The sequence below is a fragment of the Haemaphysalis longicornis genome, unplaced genomic scaffold (genome assembly GCF_048455015.1).
Source record: "Haemaphysalis longicornis isolate Haplotype H1 unplaced genomic scaffold, Haemaphysalis longicornis Haplotype H1 scaffold_13, whole genome shotgun sequence".
NCBI classification, from domain to species: domain Eukaryota; kingdom Metazoa; phylum Arthropoda; class Arachnida; order Ixodida; family Ixodidae; genus Haemaphysalis; species Haemaphysalis longicornis.
The window spans coordinates 57,471,609-57,497,371 of NW_027526233.1; the positions used below are offsets into that span (position 1 = coordinate 57,471,609).

General features: G+C 50.8%; 1 pseudogene; it reads left to right on the top strand.

The window, feature by feature from the left end:
* The window catches only part of LOC144163849 (putative 4-coumarate--CoA ligase 1), a 94,508-nt pseudogene extending 79,958 nt beyond the window's left edge, over positions 1-14,550 (top strand).
* Positions 14,551-25,763: the final 11,213 nt, after the last annotated feature.

Below are 25,763 nucleotides of genomic sequence, written 5' to 3' on the forward strand. Positions count from 1 at the left end.
TCGCGAGACAAAGCCCCCGGCTGCACCTACTTCGACGACCATCATCTGTTACTGTTCCATTCGTCAGCGGGATCCCCCAGTATTCAATGGCAAAGACGAGCAGGACGTGGAAGACTGGCTCGCCACGTGCGACAGAGCAAGCACGCACAACAACGTGGATGACAACGTTAAGCGGAAGAACGTGGAATTTTACCTCACCGGTACGGCCGAGCTTTGGTATGGCAACCACGCAAAGCGATACCCCACGTGGTCGGAATTCAAATCGAGGTTTTCGGAACACTTCGGTTGCCCTTCAGTGCGGAAGGTTCCCGCAGAGCAGTGCTTGCGAGAACAAGCGCAGCAGCCCGGTGAGAGCTTCCTGAGTTACATCGAGGAAGTTGTCGATTTCTGCAGCAGGGTGAGTGCCACAATGACTGACGAGGACCCAATTAAGCACATCCTGAAAGGCATTCCAGATGACGCCTTTCAAATTCTGCTGGCGAAGAATCCCAAAACGGTCACCGACGTCATCAACCTGTGCCAGAGCTATGACGAGCTCAGGAGAGAGCGAGCTCTTACACGGCGATCTGTTGGCCCGGATGTGTCGAGTTTAACTCCTTGTAGGGACATCACTCTGTCTCCACGCATTCAGGAGTTCATCCGGGAAGAAGTTGCCCGTCAGCTTTCCCTAGTTCCCTTCACACCGACTTCTGACGTCACCCATGCCCCTTCATTTAGAAGTGCTATCCAGCAGCAGGTGGCCGATACCATTCCTTGCTCCCGCCAACACGCTCCTGTGACCACTTCGCTCATCGATGCCGGCATCGCGCAACCCACACCACCTGCGGTTCCGCCCACGTACGTGACCTCGGTGCAAACACTACCTGTTGCCGGACCTCTAACCTACGCCGACGCCATCTCCAGGCCCTTTGCCGAAGCCGCCACAAGTCAGCCAATCCTCCCGGCCATGCCGCAACAGCCCACTGAGCTCACAGAAACACCAACGTATCCCAGCTACCTGCCGATGCCACCTGTGTTGCAGAGGACGCCACGCGCACGGCTTGACCCGTCATCTTCGACCACCGCTGGTACCACGCCGGACAATCGCCCAATCTGCTTTGTTTGCTTAACTCCCGTACACGTGGCGCGTTACTGCCGCCGCGGGGGGATGCCTGCACGGCAGGCTTCTTGTAACGTGCCGTATGTCTTGCCGCAGTCGATGCCTCGTCCTCCGACCAGCTTTGCTGAGACGTCTTCGCCCGCCAACTCGCCTGAAACCACCAACCGTCACCCATCGCCGCGACGCCGTTCACGTTCGCCGATGCATCGGCGCCCCTTGCCTCCTGAAGCGGAAAACTAGGCGCCGCAGTTTCGGAGGCAAGAGCTGCGTCATCGTCGAACTGTTCAAGACCTACCCTCTCGCACACCAACGTCGTCGACATCGTAAAAGACGGAGACGCCACTCATGCGCTTGTCGACACTGGAGCCGCCGTTTCTGTTATTCGCCTAGAGCTTTGCCGCCGCCTGAAAAAGGTTATGACGCCGCATTTTGGACCACCCTTACGTACTGCTTCAGCATGTTCGATCGAACCAGTCGGTACGTGTACTGAGCGGGTGTTCATCCAAGACGTTCTGTACATTGTCCAGTTCATTGCCCTTTCTTCATGCTCACATGACGTCATCCTGGGATGGGATTTCATCTCCCGCCACAATGCTATCATTGACTGCTCCCGAGCCCAAGTTGAGTTGTTTTCGCCGCTTGTTATACCATCAGAAATTTCTCCAACACAACTTTCCGTGAAAGTTTCTGTCGCCGACGACACCACTATTCCTTCATGCTCCACGATCCCGGTGCCCTTGATTTGCCATCTTCCTTCCGACGTCAATGCAATTTTCACGCCATCGCAATTGCTCTGCCAACGCCGACGTCTGTTGCTTCCTTTTGCCTTGCTCAGTATCCGCGATGGCCAAACCACCCTGTTCGTTTCAAATCCTGGAGCTAGTATTTGCTTTGCTTCGCGGCGAGTGCCCTGGACGCGCCGAGTCAGTGGAGTCGGCCGTTTTCATCGCCGCTTTAGACGACCTGCCGCACGTTGAGGTTACCGGACTCTGCCCACCTCCTGCCACTGCATCTCGGGTATCCCCGGAAGTTTCCGATCGTGCCATCGACGCCGACCTTACGCCCCCCAACGAGACCAACTGATGAAACTACTGTGTCAATTTCATTCTTCCTTTGACTGTTCGCAGACTTTTCTTGGTCGCACCACGACGGTCAGCCACCCTATAGACACCAGCTCCCAGGCCCCCTGACGCCAGCGACCTTACCGCGTTGCCGTTTTCGAAAGGAGAATAATTGAATAACAAGTGGGTGGCATGCTTCAGCGTGGTATCATTCGACAATAGAACAGCCCCTGGGCGTCGCCCGTAGTACTCGTGCGGAAAAAGGATGGCTGCATCCGTTTCTGTGTCGACTACCGTCGCCTAAACAAAACAACTCGCAAGGATGTTTACCCGCTACCACTCATCAACGACGCCCTAGATTGCCTTCAAGGAGCAGAATATTTTTCGTCCCTTGACCTACGCTCCGGATACTGGCAATCCCGATGGCAGATTCGGATCGTCCGAAAACAGCCTTTGTTATACCAAACGGTTTATATGAATTTAACGTCATGCCCTTCGGCCTGTGCAACGCGCCCGCCACATTCGAATGGATGATGGATAATATTCGTCGCGGCCTCAAATGAAAAATATGCCGGTGTTACCTGGATAACGTCGTAGTGTTCCCACACGACTTTTCCACGCATCTACGGCGGCTCGGGCAAGTTTTAGCTTGTCTGATGGACGCAGGCCTTTAACTAAACCTAAAGAAGTGCCGATTTGCTGCTCGCCAGCTGACGATCTTTGGTCACGTCGTTTCCAGAAATGGCGTTCTTGCTAACCCGGACAAGCTTCATGCCGTGGCTGAGTTCCCGAAGCCGACCACGATCAAAGAGCTTCGTAGGTTCATCGGGCTATGCTCGTATTTTCGCCGCTTTTTCCGTAACTTCGCCTCCATCATCGCGCCATAGACACAACTTCTCGGCAACAAGACGGGTCTTTTGGCATGGTCATCGGCTTGCGACAACGTCTTTACAACCCTACGTCGCCTCCTCGCGTCCCCGCCAATTCTTCGCCATATCGACCCGTCGGCCACAACTGAAATCCACACCGATGCGAGTAGAGTTGGTCTGGGTGCTGTTCTGGCTCAAAGAAAAGCCGGTTTCCACGAATACGTGGTCGCCTACGCGAGCTGCTCACTCACACCTGCGGAGTCGAATTACTCTGTCACTGAGCGGGAATGCTTGGTAATTGTGTGGGCCCTCTCGAAGTTTCGTCCTGATTTGTATGGCCGACCTTTCGACGTGGACACCGACCATCATGCGCTTTGTTGGTTGTCGTCCCTGAGAGACCCTTCTGTCCGACTGGCACGTTGTGCACTCCGCCTTCAGGACTTTGACATCCGCGTGGTGTATCGCTCTGGCCGCAAGCAGCACGAGGCTGACGCCCTCTCCCGGTGTCCGATGTTGCCTGCCGAGACGACTAATTCCCCCTCTGAGTGCTTTGTATCGCTCGGTGACGTGAGTTCCATGCCATCTGAGCAGCGAAAATATCCGTGGGTCATGTCGCTTTGAAACTACCTTTCTAACCCGTTGAACTCGTCGGTACCACAAACAATGCAGCGCCAAGCGTCCCACTTCGCTATTTGTGATGGCTTGCTGTAAAGGCTGAACTACCACCCTATTGTGCGCAAATGGTTGCTTGTCATTCCCACACATCTGCCCTCTCAAGTGCGCGACCAGTTTCACAGTGAGCCTCAGTGTGCTCACGCCGGCGTGCTAAAGACCTACGAATGCCTTAGACTGTGATATTACAGGCGTGGTATGTATGGCTTCGTTCGTCGTTATGTTCGCTCTTGCACGGACTGTCAACGGCACAAGCCACCACCCCCTCGTGCGTCTGGCGCGATGCAGCCTTTGGCGTGCCCGTTCGACCGTTTGACCGGGTAGGAATTGATCTCTACAGACCCTCCCCTGTACTGCTCGTAGCCGTCGACCACCTGACACGGTATGCCGAAACTGCTGCGCTGCGGGCCGGTACTGCCGACGCCGTTGCAACATTTCTGCTCAACCGCATCATCCTACGTCACGGCGCTCCTCGGGAACTTCCCACTGGCAGGGGCCGTGTCTTTCTTTTTTGTGTCATTGAAGCGCTCCTAAAGGCCTGCCGCATAGTTCACTGCTAGACTACTGCATATCACCCGCAGACAAACGGCTTAACCGAACGTTTTAACCGCACCCTGGGGGACATGCTGGCACTGTATGTATCGTCCGATCATTCCAAATGGGATATAATTCTTCCATTCGTAACCTACGCCTACAACACTGCCAAGCAAGCCACCACGGGTTTCTCTCCCTTCTTCCTTGTGTATGGACGCGAGCCGTCGTGCCTGCTTGACACGATCCTGCCCTACAGACCCGACGTGTCTGAAGCCTTGTCAATCTCGGACGTCAACCGACGTGCAGAGAAGTGTCGCAAACTGGCTCGCTATTTCACGCCAGACGAGCAAGGACGCCAAAAGTTCCGCCATAATGCGTCGATGCCTGCCCCAGAATTTTGTCCGAATGAGCTCGTTTGGCTCTAGATTCCGGCCACGACTCCTGGGCTGTCGAGAAAGCTGATTGCATAGTATCACGGGCCGTATCATGTACTCGAACGGACCTCGCCTGTCAATTATGTGGTCGAGCCTCTGAATCCTTCTTTCTGACAATGGCTGCCGTGGCCGAGAGAACGTTCACGTAGCATGCCTGAAGCGATACTTCGAACCCGCCATGGTCTCGTGCGCCTAAGTCGCCAGGATGGCTCCTATTCGTCGCGGGCGAATTGTAAAGGAGATGAATGGTACAGGCGCTAGTGAACGAAACACGATAGTGTGCCAGACTCCGCAGCCTCGAAAGCAGCATCGACAGTGACAACAAAACGGAAACCACCGACGACGAAGACGACAGGCGCGCGTCTGTGAACCCGCTCCATCTTGGATAACGGTCAATACAGGTCTTTAGTCAGCTACCTTGCTTTGAGAAATACATCCCCTTAGACTATATATATATATATATATATATATATATTTCTTGAGTATTCAGAGATATCTTTTTTGTGTATATTGTCACGAAGACAAGGAGGATGCAGTTGTCTTGAATGAGAAACACGTTTATTGGAGCGAACTTGTGCTCCCCTAACAACTCAAAAGAATACAGAGGCGGCGAAGCAGCGGTCAACAAAGTGACTGGCACAGGCGAGTGTCGTCGAATCGAATGCCCCGGCGTCCGCACTGCAGGCTTTTTATCTTTCGGCGCGCGTGGTTCTCGAAACGTCGATTCACATCGAGAACATAGTAGATCCAAGATTATTCTGGGCTGTTCACGTTAGATCGGAATGTTCTCCCTATCACGACAGATAACACATGCGGCACAGAAAGAAAGAATGGAACACGCGCTTCCCTTGGCGCAGAGATAACACAGACCGGCGCAGCCGGGCGGTAAAAGCAAAACACAAATAAACAAACCCAATGTATGGTTCGCGGACTTACCCCCCCTTCTAAGAGTGCATCGACCCGATGCTAACATAAGCGACAGTCCGAAAATAAAAATAAAATTCGTTATCGTCCGTAGAAAGGTTTTAAGCGAACCACGTGAACGACTTCGGGCCGCGTGCGTCGTCGTGATGTTCCGGAATCACCATCGGGGATCACCTCGTAGGTAAGTTGGCCGACACGTTTTCGAATCTGGTAGGGTCCGAAATACCGTTGCAGGAGCTTCTCACTGAGTCCGCGTCGTCGGATGGGAGTCCAAACCCACACACGATCCCCTGGTTGGTACTCGGCGTCTCGGCGTCGGAGGTTGTAGAGGCCCGCATCCGCCAGCTGCTGGTCCGTTATACGAACTCGAGCGAGCTGGCGGGCCTCCTCCGCACGTTGAAGATATCCGTGGACGTCGGCGTTGAGGTCGTCGTCTTCTACGTGCGGAAGCATGGCGTCGGGCATCGTAGTTGGCCTTCTACCGTAGACAAGCTCGAACGGCGTCAGCTGCGTCGTCTCCTGGATAGCCGTGTTGTACGCAAACGTGACATACGGAAGCACTTCGTCCCAAGTCTTATGTTCAACGTCAACGTACATTGACAGCATATCTGCGATTGTCTTGTTCAGACGTTCTGTAAGTCCGTTCGTTTGGGGGTGGTACGCCGTCGTTCTTCGGTGATCCGTGTTGCTGTAGCGTAATACTCCTTGCATCAGCTCCGCAGTAAATGCCGTTCCGCGGTCGGTGATTAGGACTTCCGGGGCTCCATGTCGCAGCACAACTTGGCTTATAAAGAACTTTGCCACTTCTTGTGCAGTCTCCCTCGGAAGAGCGGCGGTCTCTGCGTAGGGCGTCATGTAGTCTGTCGCTACGACAATCCACTTGTGCTGTGATCGTGACGTAGGGAACGGGCCTAAAAGGTCCATTCCAATCTGTTGAAATGGTCTCGATGGGACGGCGATCGGTTGCAGAAGTCCGGCGAGTCCGGACGCAGTGGGTCACGTCAGAGGTGAGGCCGGGCCAGTAGTACCTCGCCTTGATTTTTCCAATAGTGCGCGCTGTGCCGAGATGTCCGGACGACGGGTCGTCGTGGCACGCTTCCAAAATTTCGTCACGAAGGTCCGCGGGGATGACGAGAAGGTAATTCGCTCTTGTTCCGGGGCTGAAATTCTTTTTCACGAGGACGGAGTTTCTCAGGCTGAATGCTGGTAAGCTGCGTTTGAAGGTCCTAGGAACGGCAACGTTGCATCCCTCGAGGTACTCGATTATGACGCGTAAGTAGGGGTCGGCACGCTGCTGGGCGGCTAGGTCGCTCTCCATCACGATCCTGAACAACGCGCTGTCTTCGTCAGCGTCTTGTGGTGGTGGGTCGACGGGGGCGCGGGACAGGCAGTCGGCGTCGGAGTGTTTCCTGCCGGATTTATAAACGACTGTAACGTCGAACTCCTGCAGGCGCAAGCTCCACCGCCCAAGACGGCCAGAGGGGTCCTTCAAATTGGCTAGCCAACACAGCGCATGGTGGTTTGTTACAACCTTGAATGGCCTTCCATACACGTATGGGCGAAATTTTGAAATCGCCCATATAATAGCCAGGCACTCTTTCTCAGAGGCAGAATAGTTTTTCTCCTCCTTCGACAGACCACGGCTGGCATAGGCGATTGCCTTTTCGCAGCCGCTTTGCTTTTGGAGAAGGACGGCACCCAAGCCTATATCACTGGCGTCCGTGTGCATTTCCGTTTGGGCATTTTCGTCGAAATGAGCGAGCACGGGCGGTCTTTGCAAGCGTTTTTGCAGCTCGCAGAATGCTTCTTCTTGGTCGTTTTCCCAGCTGAAAGGGGTGCTATCTTTTGTCAAGCGCGTGAGTGGCTCTGCAATGCGTGCAAAGTTTGCGACGAAGCGCCGGTAGTATGCGCACAGCCCGAGAAATCTTCGCACGCCCTTCTTGTCTTTCGGCCTTGGGAAGTTCGCAATGGCTGAAGTCTTTGCCGGGTCAGGTAGGACTCCCGCGGCGTTGACCACGTGGCCCAAGAACTTGAGTTCCCCGTATGCGAAACGGCACTTTTCAGGCTTCAGCGTCAACCCCGACGTACGAATGGCCTCGAGTACAGACTCCAACATTGCAAGGTGTTCGTCGAAAGTCCGGGCGAATACCACTACGTCGTCGAGGTATACGAGGCAGGTGTGCCACTTAAGGCCAGCTAGCACAGTGTCCATGACTCTTTGAAACGTCGCTGGTGCTGTGCACAGCCCAAACGGCATCACCTTGAACTCGTATAGGCCGTCTGGGGTTATAAATGCAGTCTTCTCTCGGTCTCTCTCGTCCACTTCAATTTGCCAGTAGCCGGTCTTCAGGTCCATCGATGAGAAGTACCTCGCGTGGCAGAGGTGGTCGAGGGCGTCGTCGATTCGGGGGAGGGGGTACACGTCCTTTTTCGTGATTTTGTTCAGTCACCGGTAGTCAACACAAAACCTTAATCTGCCGTCTTTTTTCTTTACGAGTACGACGGGCGCAGCCCAGGGGCTTTTCGATGGCTGTATAATGTCGTCGCTGAGCATGTCGTCGACTTGAGTCCGGATGGCTTCCGGTTCGTGTGAAGAGACGCGGTACGGTGACTGTCGGGTGGGTCGGGCTCCATCTTCGGTTATTTATTCGGTGCTTCGCTAGAGGGGTCTGACGTAGTTTAGCGCTCGACGAAAAACATTCGCTTTAGCGACGCAGCAAAGCCAATAACTTGTTCCGTTGTTCTTGCGGTAGCGCCGGATTCACGTCGAAAGGCTGCGGGAGCTTGAAGGTTTCTACGGATGTGCGTTCAAAGTCGGCGACCGCGATCACGTCACTTGCTTCTTGCGCTTCTTCGAGGAATGCAATTGCCGCGCCCTTGTTTAAATGCTGGTACTCCTCGGTGAAATTCGTAACCAAAATGTGGGATTGGTGTTCCTTGAAGCGCGCAATGCCTCTTGCGACCGACACACCACGGTTGAGAAGCACCCTTTGATCGGTGTCTACGATAGCGTCGACGTCAGGAGCAGCATCTTCACAGTAGACTGCGACCATCAAGCTTGCGCGGGGTGGCAGGGTGACATGATCATCGGCAATCCTTACAGCAGCACGTCGTTCGGGGTTCGGTTCCGGCGTCATGGAGTGATTGGGGGAAAAAGTTATTGACTTGGTCTGCAGATCAATTATTGCGCCGTTGTCCATCAAAAAGTCCATTCCAAGAATTACGTCGCGGGAGCAGTTAGGCAGAATGACGAACGCCGCAGGGTACGTTGTGCCGTCTATGGTGACGCGCGATGTGCACGTTCCACTTGGCGTCACGAGGTGGCCTCCTGCTGTGCGTATGTGGGGACCGTCCCATCTGGTCATAACTTTCTTCAGTTTAGACGCAAATGGTCCGCTTATTACCGAATAGTCAGCTCCCGTGTCTACGAGGGCGACTACGTCAAAGCCGTCGATGGACACCTTGACGTCAGATGCAGTCTTCCTCGAGTTCCGGGTTCGTCGGGGCGTCGTATCTCTGCTTGTACGTGTTGACGGTCGGGCACTGTGCACCGTCGTTGTCGTCGTCTTCTCAACGGACGTCTCGGTCAGGTCGGGTACGCGTCGCGCCCTGTAGCTGTCGTCGTGTTCAGGAGTCTCGTTAGGGCTCGGTCGGGTCGTCGGGTTGAGGGCATGTCGTGAATGATGGTCTTCAGCGAGTCGCTGCTTCGTTGGAGGGTTTTCATTTTTCCGCCGTTGTGCAACTTCACCTCCAGAAGTTGCTGCCTTTAGTTTCCCCCGCGTGGGCTGGGAGACCTTCCACGTGCGAAGGCAGCACTGCTACGGCGGTCCGGCGACTTGTACGGGTAGGGCGACGGCGAACGGTTGAAACGGGCTGGTCCACGGCTGGTGTTCGACAGGTATTCTTCAATCTCAGATGGGCGCTGGCCGGTTCGGGGGCGTGGTGCGTCGACGGAGAAACCACGTAGTCCGAGTCTCTTGTATAGGCAGCGACGGTAGATGTGGTCGGCCTCTCCGCAGTGGTAGCACAGAGTACGATTATCCGGTGTTCGCCATACGTCAGTCTTCCTCGGCGTCTGGGTTTGTGCTACCGGGGGTCGGGCGGGCGACAGTGGGCGGCGGTAGGGCGGGGCCTCTTGACGACGTGCCTCTTGACGACGTGTTGGAGCAGGGCGGGGTCGGTGAACAGCCGCGAAGTACGTCATAGCTCGGGGCTCGCAGTGTACTTCGGATGCCACAGAAGTTCCCAAAGCGTTTTGAACTTCTTCCCGGATCACGTCAGTTAGGCAAGCGACTTGGGGTTGCGGAGTCGTCGGGAAAAGTTTCCGCACCTCCTCTCTTACTACTGCGCGGATGGTCTCGCGTAGGCTATCAGCCGGAATCCGCATGTTGTCGACGTAGTTCGCACTGGCCGCGCCAACAAAGTTCCGGTCATACTGCTTAGCACGCATTTCGAGAGCCTTCTCAATCGTGCTGGCTTTGGTCACGAATTCAGCGATGGTTTTGGGCGGGTTGCGGACAAGTCCAGCAAACAGCTCCTCCTTCACACCGCGCATCAAGAAGCGTAACTTCTTTTCTTCCGTCATTTCGGGGTCTGCGCGGCGAAATAGTTGCTTCATCTCCTCAACGAAGATCACGACCCCTTCGTTGGGGTGTTGTGTCCGAGTTTCAAGCAAAAGCGAAGCTCGCTCTTTTCTCACAACGGTAGTGAATGTCTTCAGGAACTCCCTTTTGAAGTGAGTCCAGTCGGTCAAAGAACTCTCATGGTTCTCGAACCAAGTTCGAGCAGCATCTTCTAAGTAAAAGAAGACATGCCGGAAAGTTTCTTCGTCGTCCCACCTGTTGAAGATGCGGACGCGCTCCAGCTTCTCCAACCATTCTTCGAGGTCTTCAGCGGGGGCTCCCCGGAACAATGGCGGTTCCCGGGGCTGCTGCAGGACGATTGGCGACGTTGTTTCTTGCACCATGGTGTTGGTTGCAGCGTTCCTTTTCTTGGGCCCTTCTGGCATCAAACCGAACTCGGGTGGTAAATCTTGCAGGCGGGGGCTGGCTCTTGTTGGACTGGCTTGGCGGCTTCTCGAGGTTGTAGTGGGCATGAAGGGTGCGTACCCAGCACCTCTACCAGATGTCACGAAGACAAGGAGGATGCAGTTGTCTTGAATGAGAAACACGTTTATTGGAGCAAACTTGTGCTCCCCTAACAACTCAAAAGAATACAGAGGCGGCGAAGCAGCGGTCAACAAAGTGACTGGCACAGGCGAGTGTCGTCGAATCGAATGCCCCGGCGTCCGCACTGCAGGCTTTTTACCTTTCGGCGCGCGTGGTTCTCGAAACGTCGATTCACATTGAGAACATAGTAGATCCAAGATTATTCTGGGCTGTTCACGTTAGATCGGAATGTTCTCCCTATCACGACAGATAACACATGCGGCACAGAAAGAAAGAATGGAACACGCGCTTCCCTTGGCGCAGAGATAACACAGACCGGCGCAGCCGGGCGGTAAAAGCAAAACACAAATAAACAAACCCAATGTATGGTTCGCGGCAATATATACGTGTATGAGTTTATGCGTATTTATACATATATATTGTGTTCAGTTGTTAGTACGTAGCCCATCTACGTACATCAGAACATTTTGTATCGAATTATTATTTTATAGCGCCCTCTGGTTGTCGCTCTTAGCCGGCGTCTTGGCTCCGGGTATCAAAGACGACAATAAAGAAACGAGCGGCGCGTGCGTGGTGCATCGGCACGGCACGGGCAGTTCGATTCCAAACGCCTGCAACGCAGGGTACTCTTTCAGTTGCTCTGCCCTGCGACCCCGCGGTTCCCGACAGTGGTGACCCGGATTAAGACATTACCGACCACAGCAAGCTTGCGTCCTGAGGCCCTTTTTTGCAAGACGCGTCTTCGCGGTCCCCGGACGTCGCAGTCACACAGCTCCGTCAGCTCCCCTATATTTCAGAATTCACGACAGACATTCGGCACATCAAAGGTATGGACAACGAGGCTGCTGACGCGCTTTCACGCATTACCTATATCGGCAGTGCTGCATCTGCAGTGGGCTAGGAACGCCCAGCTCAGGCGCAGATTCAAGACCCTGAGCTGCAAGCACTGCGGGACCACCCGGGTTCCCATCCTCTACAACTTGTGCCTCATCCGTTCGTGCCTGGCTCAATTGTGGTGTGACATGTCAGCGGCGGCGCCTTGACCCTTCGTTTCGGCTGCCTTTCGTCGTGCTGTGTTTCACTCGCTCCACGACATCTGCCACCGCAGCATGCGAGCCACTCAGAGCCTCATTACACAGCGGTACGGCTGGCCGAGCATCAACACTGATGTCCGCAAGTGGGCCCGTTCGTGCAACCACCACACGAAGACTCCCACGCAGCCTTTTTTGCCAACTAGCTGTCGCTTTGACCACGTGCATCTTGATTTGGTCGGACCATTTCCTCCTTCCCGTGACTGCCGGTACGTTCTCACAATGATTGGCCGCTTCACCCGTTGGCCCAAAGCCGTACGAATTCTGGAAATCGCGGCTGAAACGGTCGCAAAAGACTTTCTTTCTACATGGGCTTGCCGTTTCGGCTGCCCCGGCAGTGTTACCACGGATCGAGGCAGGCAGTTTGAATGTACTCTGTTCACTTCCCTCAGCCGCTTGCTTGGCACTAAACACGGCCGCACCACGGCATACCATCCCTGGGCAAACGGCATCGTTGAGCGGTTCCATCTCCAGTTAAAAGTGCGCTCACTGCGCGCCTGGATAGAAAGCACTGGGTCGATCACCTTCCTGCAGTACTTCTTGGCCTGCGTGCCGTTCTTTGTCGGGACCTCGGCTTTTCAAATGATGAACTTGTCTACGGCACACACCTTCGGCTTCCTGGTGATTTGTTCGTCCCTATGGCCCACTCGCCCCAGCCGCTTGAGTACCTCCAATGCCTGCAGGACTGCCTGCAGCACCTGCGACCGGTCCCACATCGGTCTTCTGACCACCGCATCTTTGTGCACCCTGACCTGGTGTCTTCGACACACAATTTCCTCAGGCGGGACGCTATAAAGGCGCCTCTTACCCCCTCCTACGATGGGCCGTACCGAGTACTTAACAAGACGCAGAAGTCCGCCACCATACTGTTGAATGGCCGCGCAGAAGTGGTCTCGTTGCACCGTCTCAAACCGGCCTACCTCGAGACGCCACTGAACGAACTCCGCGCAGGCATCGCAGGCCTCAACACTCCACTGCTCGCCCCCAAAACCAACGCCCACCAGCTTTGCTGTCGCGTTACGTTCGATGTTCCGTCTGGGCGGGGGGCCCTGTAGCGCACTCTGGTTTGCGCGCTTAGCCGGTGCCTTGGCGCCAGCTATGAAAGAGGAGGATAAAGAAATGAGCGGCGCGTGCTTGGTGCGTCAGCACGGCACGGGCAGTTCGATTGCAAAAGCCTGCCACGCTGGTATTCTTTAGTGGCGCTGCGCTGCGACCCCGCGGTAACCGACAATTTGAATGCCTGCTCAGCGTACGCTTTCTGTTTTTACGGCTCCGTCAAACAGGGATTTTCTGTTTGTCATACTATTATTGGTTATTTCGCTTTGTATACCGCATATTCCACTGGTCTTTATTAGATTATCTGTGGCGAGTTCTATGCCAATCGCTGGAGCCAGAAGGGGGAGGAACTTATCAAGCTGTCCACACAGCTTTTTTTCTCTCCTCCTCCATCGCGGATGGAAATTGAACCTATAAAATAACAAGAGCTCTTCACCCCTCAGCAGTGCTAATTCTCTTGCTGCCCGTTTGACAAAAACACAGGTGCATGATAGCTGAATCGTCGTTTTTTGAAAAAACAGGCTAGGCGTGAAATTGGAGAGTCAATAAATACCACTTATAAACACAATAGTAGGAACGCTTGGCCAGTACCCGGAATCTTTCCCCTTGCTATCGAGACCTGATACGACACTCACCAAACAGCTGTGCTCTTGCTTCACGCACATTCCTGGCCTTCGACTCGCGTTCTCGCATGCTAGACGCAAGTATGTCAGTACATTTTATTTGCAAGAAAACAGCCAGTGGCGTGAGTAATGTTTACTCTCTCTTAGGCAGGCGTTTTTTTCGCTTCCTGGAGAAAGATCGGCCTCCTCAGCATCTTGAGGTGCTAGTTACGCAATCGGTCGTTTTCGTTTTTGCAGACCATCGTATAAGAACATTGGCACAAGCAATAACCATTGTTACAAGAAAAAGACGAGTACCTCTGATAAAGCAAACACGCGTGCATTGTTCACAAAAGAAAGTATTCATGATCCCTCTGAACTAACACAGAAGCTTCCTCGGAAGTACGGGTGTGCGTTCTACTGTTGAGTGGAGGCGATCAGGCAGTAAAAGGTAGGTGTGAAAAGGGTCCGCTTCTGATGCCTAAATTTTTTGGTGCTTCATTCCACATCCTAATTTCATGGCAACTCTGAGGATGCAAGGAAGTACAAACTTTAATTAGGAATGAAATACGCAACAAAGAATTTAATCGAATGCAGATCTTTCAAGAACAATGAAGCAGTCGGAATTCAACGCCCATGATCGAGGTGTCTATATTTGGTAAGATAAAATATTCTCACAGATTGTGTTCTGAGTAAGTAACTTCGTGTCGTATACACTATACTGAAATTAAAGAATGATTTCCAAGCCATCTCCTAGACAACGCGTGATGGGATTTTATTTTGCAGTACAGGAAAATAATCCGTGGGCCATGCCACCTTGTTTTAGAAATGATAAATACAAGTAATAACGAAACAGTGTGCACACACGAGCATGATGCTTTGACGTGCATACCTGACAGCGTGTTTTATTACGCAGGTAACCTTGCCAGCACAAGCACCTCTACGGCGGTGTTTACTTCACACATACTCTACCACGTACCGACACTGGGAAGGTGCGGCGCTCGGAGTTGCAAAAGAACGAAGTATACAGGAAGGGCTAGTAATTTTGGGCAAGAAATGAGACGCCACTTTGGTGGAGAGACGTGCGTGAAGAAAATTGGACAGCGTAGTCGTTACTGCTCGTAATGCGCTATCAAAATCAAACATTTCAAAGCTGATCAGGCACGAAATAAATTACGTCCAAAGTGTTCTTTCGTCTCCATTTTGATAGCAGATTTTTAAGAAGGGAATTTACAGTAAATCGGTGGAGAGCTGAAGTAACAGCACTAACTACTGAAATTACGGCTCCGCTGGATCTGATGGCGTCTCGCTACCATACCTGCGCAGCAATTCTTCACTTTTCTAATGCGCGCGCACCACAGCGCAGTCATTATAGGTATCAGACAGTTTGTCTCATCATGGCTGTTTATCGCAGCAAAGTAAAAATTTGGGCTGGTTGGTAAATATGTAAGAATAGGAAAAACACAGCGCATGTGCTGTTTTTCTTCCTAGGCCCGTCCTTTGCGCTATTTTTGCTTTTTGTTATGGTAGGTTCATTTTCCTAGCATTTTCGAGTGCGACTCTCGTACATATATTGTATTTATAAAAAGATGCATGCATATAACTGGTAACAAACAGGTATTGTATGCATCGCTGTTATCGAAGTCGCTGCAGCTGTGCGTAGAATTTCCTTTTGGTTATTGTGGTATTTGCGAAGGACGTAAGCACCGGAAGCACCACCGTACGAAAAGCCGTTTATTCTAGACAACACTTCGAATATGAACATAAAGAACAGACGTGCCCCTTGGGGGTGAAATTACACAAAAGTAAACCGGAACTGAATATAACATACTCCCTCCCTTATATTTAGTGATTAGTGTTTAGTAAGTGTTAGAAACCCCTAGCATGCACTGTACATATTTACACGCTGTATACACATACATATTTACACTCTACATACACACTGTGCTATACACACAGACAACTAGTGCGTCGTATAGTCTTTGAGCCAGGCCGGTGGCCGGCGCTCTCGGGACGGCTGATGGGGACGCTGCACGGCCGGAGAGGCTAGTGAGCTCGTAGAGCTCTGTAGTACACCAGGAGACCGCGGTTGCGGCCCAGGAGAAGGCGGCTGCTACACGGCAGGCTCCGGAACAGGCAGCTGCGGATCAGGAGCAGGCGATTGCGGTACGGCAGGCTGCAGTACGCCAGTGGGCGGCGGCTGCGATCCGGGAGAGGGCGGCGGCGGCAGGGCAGGCTGCGGCACTCGCACCGGAAGCTGCGGCGCAGGTAGCTCCGAACGTTGGTATGGAGGACTCGTTCCCCTCTCGGGAACCCGGGACAGCTTGGAGGCGTTCCATGTGCGGCCATCTGCAAGTCGGAAAGAGGCAGGTCCTCTCTTCTCCAACACTTCAGTTGGCGAGGAAAAGGAGCGACCCCCCTTGAAGTGAACGGGCGGCTTCTTGAATCGAAAGAAATCCCCCACAGCTATCTTCGGTTCCTTAGCAGCTCTCCTCCGGTCCGTGTACTCCTTGCTGCTTTGTTGTTGAAGCCTGACCCTTTGGCGCAGTCGCTCCAGTTCCTTTGCTGGGTCTTTTGCAAAAGCTGGTGCCGAAAACCCCACAACATCCAATCTGGTTCTGGGCATTCGTCCATGCAGCAGAACTGCTGGGACAACCCGAGTGGTAGCCTGTGGTGTAAAACGGTATATAGCGATGCAGTCCGTCACTGCTTGTCGGATAGGTCTCCTTTCGAGGAGTGAAACTTTGATGTTCTTCAGAGTTCGATTGAACCTCTCGACTTGCCCAATCGCCTGGGAGTAGTATACAGACGAATGAGACAGCTTGATGGCTCGGTTTTAAATAAAGGTGATAAATTCACGTAAAGTGAACTGCGTCCCATTGTCGCAAACAATCTCCTCCGGGTATCCTTCACGAGCAAAAACACTGGTTAAGAAATCTTTGACGATGCTTGTGGCAACTTCGCTTCAAAAATATACCTCTGGCCATTTGGAATGGTAATCGACCAGCGTTATAGCAAATCGGCAATTGTGAGGTGCATGTTCTAATGGGCCAACAATGTCTACGCCCAGTTTCTGCCACGGCCTTTCAGGCCAGTCAACAGGCTGCAATGGCGCTGGTGATGTTTTGACGGAGTTATCTGCCTCCAGGCAGATGTGACAGTTTTTCACGGCAAATTGAGCTTGCTTGTTCATTCGTGGCCACCAGAACAGCTTACGAAGTCGCGCCTTTGTGCGCGTGATTCCCGGATGTGTCTCGTGGGCGACGGCGATGAACTGAGCCGTGAGCGAGCACAGAACAACAAGGCGCTCTGCGTGCAGTAGAAGGTCATCAACAACAGAAGGTTCTTCGCGCACAGAGTAGAATGGTTTTGCCTCCTCTGGAACGGACTTCTGTGGTGGCCAAGAACCGAGCACGAACGACTTGACAGTTTGTAGACAGCCATCGTTGAGGACAGCTTGCTTGAAGTCTTCCTTCGTCACGAAAGCCGGCTCGACCAACGACACAAGTTCTTCTTCCTTGGCCAGCTCTGCCTCCGCCGTGGGAGCTGGCAGCCGAGAAAGAGCACTGGCCACCGTGTTGGTGGACCCCTTGTGGTACTCGACAGTGAAATTGTAACATAGGAGTCGTGCACTCCAGCGTGCGATTCAGAGTGGCCTTCTTCCACGTCCTTGCGACGACAGCAACGATACCAACGCCTGATGGTCCGTTCGAATCTTGCAATGACGACCCCAAAGGTAAGTGTGCCATCGTTCGCACGCCCAAATGCATGGCAATGCTTCGCGTTCGCTGACCGAGTACTTTCTTTCCGCTGATGACAAGGTACGAGACGCGAATGCAACTTTGCGGAGCTCGTGGCCATTTTGCTGCTGCAGAACGGCTCCCAGCCAACAGTCGGAAGCGTCGGTTGACAGGATGACTGGAAGTGTGGGATCGAGCATGTGTAGAACTGTACCTGAAGAGAGCATTTCCTTGACCCTCCGAAAACTGCCGTCTGCCTCGGCTGACCATATGAATGGCTCATTCTTCCGAAGCAGGACGCGCATAGGCTCGATCACCTGGACCAAGCCTGGAACGAACTTGGGATAGTATTCCACCAGACCCAGGAATGAACGAAGGGCGGCAACGTCTGTTGCACTGGAGTGTTAACTACTGAGTCAACTTTCTCTGGAAGCGGAGAGATGCCTTGCGCCGTGACCTTATCACCTAGGAAAGAATGTTCTGGAAAGTCGAAGAGGCATTTGTCGTTCAATTTCAGGCCGGCGTCCTTGGCTTTCTGCAAGACCGTTGTTAGGTTCGAAAGATGTTCTTCTGCAGTTTTGCAAAGACTATCACAGCATCAATGTAGAACAACATACCAGGGCAGCCATCAACAATTATGACCATCATCTTCTTAAATGCCGCTGGCGCTGAAGCTAACCCAAAACAAACTCTTTTGAACCGAAACAGCCCTTCATGTGTGATGAAGTCTGTCAGGTCCCTGCTGTCAGGGTGCAAAAGAACCTGATGGTAGGCTGAAGCCAAGTCAAGTTTTGAGAAGTGTATCGCCCCAAACCAAAGCATGAAGAAGTTCCGCTGTATGAGGCAACGCGAAGCAGTCTGGTAGAATAGCCTTGTTAGGCTCGCGAAGGTCAACACAAATCCTGATGCTGCCATCTTTCTTGTTAACGACAACAATGGGCAAACCCATTCAGAAGCATCGACACGTTCGATGATGTCAAGGCTCAACAACCTGAGAAGTTCATCTGACACTGGTTCCCGAAGTGAATACGGAAGACGGCGAAGCTTCGAAGATACCGGTTGCACTCCTTGCCGAATCTTGACACGATGCGTGAACCACTTAGCAAGGCCCAACTCAGGACTGAAAAGTGAACCGAAGACGTGTGCCAAGGCTGGCGGAAGGTTTGCTTGCCTGGGTTGCTCTATTGACTGCGTTGGAATGTGACAAAATATCGGGTCATTGACACGCGGCGGCGGGGCAACGGACGTGTGCACGCACTCGACAGTGGAGCCCTGAATTCAAAGATTTAAGGCCTAATGCCATCAAAGCCAATCAGACAGGTTCCTTGGCGAACGATGTAGAAAAGAAGTGGTGCAGAGCGCCCTTTAAATCAAACGTCTGCCTGGAAACAGCCTAGAACGGAAATTGGACGCTTTGAATAGTCAAGCAAAGTGACGTGCGGAGCTGGTTGGAGCAAACCGCTTTGAAAATGTCGGCAAAATTCTTGCTCTGACAGAATAGAAACAGACGACCTCGAGTCAACAAGGAATGCCAACCTGACATCCGCTACGCGCACTTGTATGTAAATTGCGCTGCGAGCGGAATGCCGCACAGTCAACACATGCTCAGAACTTTAATCTGACAAAGCATCGTCATCAAATCCAACTTCACGAACCCTCCGTTGCATCTGTCGCTTGCGGTTGCATGCTTTCTGAAAGTGGCCCTTGATACCACAAAATGAACACTTCTTTCCCTGCGCTCGGCACTGAGACGCTGATGCGCGGTGATTCCGCGAGCCGCATCGGAAACAGTGCGGTGAAACCGACCGGCTATCTCTGTCTCGCCGAGGGGGTCGTGGCCCCTGCGGCGAACGTGAACCGCTCGCGCTTGAAAAGTTCTGCTGGAAATGCGCTTGTGGCTGTGAATTGAATTTTCGTGAAGAATGCGAATACTGGGGACGACGGCGTACAGAAACAGGCTCGACCGAAGCAGAAAATTCCTTCAGTTCTTCAGCTGCTTGCTCAAACTGAAGAGCGATTCGCACTGCGCTCTCGAACGAAAGGGAGGAACCCTCGAGCAGCAACCGTTCACGAGCGCGGTTGGAAGCAATGCCGGCTACAAATCGGTCCCGCAGAGCATCATTTTTTGAAGCGAACGAACAATTCGAAACGAGCTCCCGTAAAGCAGCAACAAAGTCATGGACGGACTCGCCTGCGTGCTGGCTGCGGCGGTGGAAACAACGTTGCACGACGTCGGAAACTGCTGCCGTAAGGCGATGAGTGCGGACCCGTACTCGTCAGTAGCGTGGGCGGGAGGATTCTTTTGTACTGCCCGCTTCTCATGTACTGCCGGTGCAGCGGCGCTTGACCCTGCAGGTAAAGTCCGGTAAATACGCTGCCCTTCCGCCCCTAAACAATGAAGAATAATGGCCTTGCGTCACTCTCGAGGGAACTCAGCTGCTCCGGACGCTAGAAGGTAGACTCTGAAAGTCTGCTCCCCCTCTTCCCATGGAAGTGACGGACGGGCGGGCGCCGGGAGGAACGGCGGCGGCGCAGCAATGCTGGAGAAACTCATGGCGGGCAGATCTGGATGGCACTCGATGCTGAAGGTAGCCTGACGTGTCGTTATCCCATCCTCGTCGCCAATGTGGCGTTTGCGAAGGACATAAGCAGCGGCAGCACCGCCGTACGAAAAGCCGTTTATTCTAGACAACACATCCAATACATACATAAAGAACAGACGCGCCTCCTGGGGGTTAAAGAACACAAAAGTAAACCGAAACTGAATATACCAGTTATATTCGCGGCACGACATTCCGAACGCTTCAATAACCCCATTGTTGCCTCATGACCTGAAACAGTAATGCGTTTTGGACATAACTTGATTCTCTATACCTGCATATAAAATTATATGTAAAGGCAGCTCGTGGATTGCCCCTCCAGGGCTACGCTTATATTGCTTCATTAAAATTGCTGCAAATACGTTTTACAGAGACTGATAAACTGTACACATTCCGCAATTTGTTTCCTGTAACTTGGGCTCTGATTAACAAGCAGGGAAGCTTGAATTTCAAATTTGAAAAGCCAGTACTACGGCATATTTACCTTCCACCTCATTAAACGTTCTACGGAACGTCAGACTCTGTTTACCGCTAACACCACTCGCAGGAAAGTGCAACGGAGACAGCCTAAAAGATTTCCACGGTTGTAAGGCATCATCCATGATCAGCGAACGTCGTCCATAACCCCTTCTTTTTGGAAAGGCACACACTAAACTCATAAAAGGCGGTTGGCGTTCACATACCACGTGGAGTTTTATTTTATAGCGGCCGAAGACATCAATGTACACGAAACGTTACACCGTCACTATCTGTGTTCTTAGTGAAGAGACCACGACTTCAATACAAAAATACGGCGACTACAACAAACCAGAAGTGGTTATGTTTTATTGCTAGTAGCCTTCATTGTCATGTAGTTTCTCGACACGTGTTATATAGTCCTTGTTTTTTTTGCGTAGTTGCTCGAATATTGTTTCTGTGTAAAATGATGGAAACATTGCTTTGTTCGTCATGAAAGCTGGTTTGGAGGAAAAAAATAAAAAAAAACTATAACCAATTCCTTCCGAAACACGTTAATGCGCAATGCTTGGCCGTAGCGAAAACGGAAAATACCGAAATCGAAGCGCAATTATTGCCAAAGAAAACATGAACACTGATGTCAAATCCAAAGTTAAGTACCAAAATGAAATCCTAACACTACTGATTCAGCAGAAGAAAGCCCTTCTATTTCGGTCAGCTTTACGTGAACGCAAACGCTTGGTACACGTAACAATATTTTATTCTGCGATGGTCAAGTAAAATACAGTGCAATAAAAACACACCCAAGGACAATCAGGGACATACGCCCCGCTGACTTCCAAATCATACGTTATTGACACGGAAACATTTGTGCATGCAATATATAGTAACACAACTGCCTAAAAGCGGACAAGCAAGATAAGCAAGATATAAAACGCCCTACACTTTATCCACACACGCCGTTACCATCCAGTTCCAAAACTAGCTTCGTGTAAGTAAACTATTTCCTTCGCAGTTAGTAAGAGTGACGAAACACTGATGCTGCCTTCCCTTAATCGCACAATCTCTTCTGCTTCAATTATTTTTCTCATGGTTTGATAGGCACTTCCGCTCAACATGGTGCATTCTTGAAACGTCGGCACACACTTGTGAGGCCGACAAAGCGCTGCTAAGTGCCCTGTCAGCCCCACTTTCACGTTGCAATTATGTTCACGCAAGCGGTAATTTAAGCACCGGCTGCTCTGGCCTACGTAGGGCTTTCCAAATGAAAGAGGATTACGGTACTTAATACCTTCAACACACTTCACATAACGATTCTGATGCTGTCTCGGACGCCATCGAGGTTGCTTGGTGACTTCAGTAGGCACTCGGGAAATGCCTAGCAATTTATGTGGCACGGAAAAAACCACTTGAACGTCTACCCGCTTCAATGTCCGTTTTAGGTCGTGTGAGGCCCCATGAGTATAAGGCACCATTGTCGTATTTTTTTCTCTTTTTTTTGTTTATCGGCGGGTTTTCTTGGGCAGTGTCCGGGCCGGTGCCTAAATGACCGCTTGCGAGAACATGGTTGTAGTGTGAAACGGGGTAAAAGGGCACTTGGCAGCGCATTGTAGGCATCACACGTGGGTTCCAAAGTTTTAAGAATGCACGGTGGTCACCGGAAGTTCCAGTTCAACCAGAACGGAAATAATTAAAGGAGGAGAGATTGTGTGGTTAAGGGGCACTCCATCAGTGTACCTTCAATCTCACTGACTGCAAAGGAAATCACTTACATAAACGAAGCACGTTTTAGAACGGTGAGTGAGAGCTTCCGCAGAGAAAGGGAATCCAGCTGCGGGGGAGGCTACTGTCAATGGTTCAGTATAACCTCCAATAGGGCCACAGTCAAAACTATCCTTCGCCACTCCCGCCGAGTGGGTCCATGCCAAACACCTCAATGTCATCATGATCGTCCCCAGCGTCCTCCATGGAGAACGTAAAGATAGTTCGCTTTGCCGCAATGCGTTTCAGCATACGAAACCAGCGGCAACACGAGCCAGCCTCTTCAAGGTAAGCTGCAAATAAAGCCGTGTAACGCAATATTATCACAATAAGCGACGTTCTCCTTGAAACGTAGACTCACCACTAAATTCAATTCCTTGGAAACCCCCGTTCGAAAAAGCTAGCTACTCAAACAACAGGGTAAGGCCACTTCCAGGTAAGTCGCCTTCCATTATCGGTGGAATATGGAGGTTCGCAAGAGGCATGTGTGGCACGGCAAAAATTCTCAAACTGTCCAAACTGTATTAGCATGACAACATGCTATACTTTGAAGTTTCTTTATTACGACTGTGCCGGTTTCTGTTAAGAAAACGCTCCGCCTTCCAAGCATGTGGACAATAGGTGTGGAAGTCTTACACAGCGACCACGTCACTGGATTTCGGAATTCTTCGAACGAACACTACGAATGCAGAAATATTTATATGCTACCTACTTCAGTAATAAGGACATATTAGTAATAAAAATAAGAAGAAATGGATGTGGGCTGGGCATATAATGCGAAGGGCAGATAACCGTTGGTCATAAGGGTAACAGAGTAGATCTATAGAGAAGGCAAGCAGGTAAGAGGGTGGCCTTGTGAGGCCGAAAGACTGGCCAGATGAGATCAAGAAGTTTGAAGGTATAAATTGGTCGCAGTTAGCGCAGGACCGGTGTAATTTGAGATGAATGGGAGAGGCCTTTGCCCTTCAGTGGGCGTACATAGGCATTGACGATGATGATGATGATGAACCTTCAGTAAAATTCAGAAATAAGCCGTGGCATTTTCTTCACCTAAAGTGCAGACGGACGCAGCAAGATCATAAACCAAGTTTTTGTCACCCTCTATTAGTTGTAGGTTTTCCGGATGACATCTTGAGAGTTGCAACCGAGGGCGAGGCCCGCACAAGGAGGATTGAAGATGTGGTCATGGGGGATTTACGTCGCAGTACATTGTCCAGGGCTTTGTCTTGGCATGGTGTTATCAGTAGAAAAAGCGGCATTTACGGGAAAATTTACTCCATCCACCGTTGTCAATGATAACCACTTTCTAGAAGTAAGGCCACGAACTGTGCAGTTTGACATAAAGGGGTAGGGTACGTGGTTGTTTTCGGTTGAACTTGAAAACTGACTTACTGCTGTTCAGTGTGTTTCAATCAGATGCATCATTTTTAGGGTTGGGCATGAATTATCCTCCCATAGCACATCCCTAAGAACCATGTTATCTCCTACATTCTTCAGCGTGGCAGCCACAAGTCTCAAAAGATGAACGCTATCCCCAATATCCATTACGCAATGTACTCCCATGACGTCACACTTTGTTGTACAACGGTTACCCTGGGGAGCAAAGGTACACCTTTGAATAGGACTTCGCTATCATCAGCGGCAACGCCTATTTCGCACGCTTGCTCAAAAGAGAAATCAAAATATGTTGTATAGTGTTTAGCAACAGCCCCAGAAAAGCAAAACTATTTTCACATCTATCGTTCTAGGCATATCAATGTTGTAATTATGTTCTTCGAACAAGATGCTAAACCCACAAAATGGGTCAAATTGATATTTGCACAAATTACCAAACTCACTAAAGTGTCTGTCACCTAACGTGCCACCACCAATGACTACAAAACAGGAAATACAAAGAGTAGTCCGGGCGTTGCTGTACTCTCGTGTCATGTACGCATAATCATTCACGACATGGTAACATGCAAGCCTTAAATGTAGAGGCTACCATAAAAAATTCACCCGTAAAGAAAAAGGGGTGTCTTTACACGCCCCTCTTGTATTTGTTAAGAAACGTCCAGATGATAATTTGTTTATTTATTTATTTAATTATTTATTTATTTATTTATTTATTTATTTATTTATTTATTTATTTATTTATTTATTTATTTGTTTATTTATGTTGTTTATTTTTATAATAATTATTCATTTGTTCATTTATTTTAATACCATAAGCGCCTCAGTCAAGCGCTGTTATATGAGGGGATAGGTAGTTCACTAACATTAATCTCAGCACAACTGCCTCACAGTTTCAATGCAAGAATGGGGAATTCGTTGCAACCTCGTGTTTTCCAGCTACCACCTCCCACATATTACACACGTTCACCCCCCCCCACCCCTGGGTAAGCATTCCAAACAATTCTTGAGCACTTTCTAGTTACTGCTCTCCGGTTGCGGTCAGAAGCTACTTTTCTACCTTTTCCGTAACCTGCAAGTATAACTAGTTTATTCTAAGTCAGGAGAAAACGTAACTATAAAACACGTACATTTTCCACAGTATCTGTTGAGGATAACGAATTACTGTTTGTCAGTTTTTTTAATAAAAGTTAACCAAACGCAACCCTCGTTAAAGGCTGACACAGTTTGCACTTTACAGTTTTCCAGACTATCTCTTTTCCTCTCTACCTTACCACAACACTGCTCCCCTCGCAGTTTAGGAGAATATCTCGCCAAGAGGATAATGTCGGTCTTTAGGGTGATGTCTTTTCTTTAGGAAATTTTTCTTCGTTTTCATTGCAGCGCAAAGACGAAAACGAAAAAGAAACAAAAAAATCAGACCTTCCCAAAGGAGGACGCTCACAGAAGCCAGTTCTTACCAATATAACATCCAAAGTTCCAATCGTGTTTCCAAATAAATTTTACGAAACCAGAAATGCATCGGCTAAACAATTATTCAACGAAATGTGGCGTAAACAGCGACTCGTGCTGTTTGGATTGAGTGTGGCACTTTTTTCGCTGTCCATTCCCCAATGGTTTTACTACGTGCACTTCCGGGTATACTCGCATGCATTAGCACATTTCTATTAGGCTCTGTCAGTTGGTTCTACATGCATCACTTATTTCTATACAGAAGCTTAGTACTAACGACGTTACTTTGTCACGGTAACTGTAGCTGTAACTCTAATAACTTAATCTTAGACATCCGGCGATTTTGCGAGTAAGAAATTGTTTTGGCTAAGGTAACTAACTGTAAACCTTTTAGTGTATAGTGGCAACGTGCCCATGACAGTTCGAAGCTCTATCCATGGCACCTTCTAAAAGGACGCCACTATCGGTCAGCGCACGTGTACTTCGCCGGCAGCATCATGCCCACAGCTGCAGAAACTGAAGCCATCGTAGAAATCATTATACTTCACCTGCGTCGCACCTACCACATTAAAGTCTGTGCAGCCTGCCATTGAGCAAAACGAAGCTACCACACGAATGACACTCCAGCACCTGTCAACATAGGCCTGTAAACATACCTACAATCTTATCCCCACATACTCGTTTTCCTCGAACGCAGCCCTGGCCACCAAGGCATCGAAGGTGATGAATGAGATCACACTGTGGCCCATTGTTATCTCTCCCCGGGGAGCCCTCAGCCCTGGCCTGAAGAATAGAAAAAATGAGACTGATGGATTCCGCATGAATAGCGCCGCGAACATCTCGACAATCGTC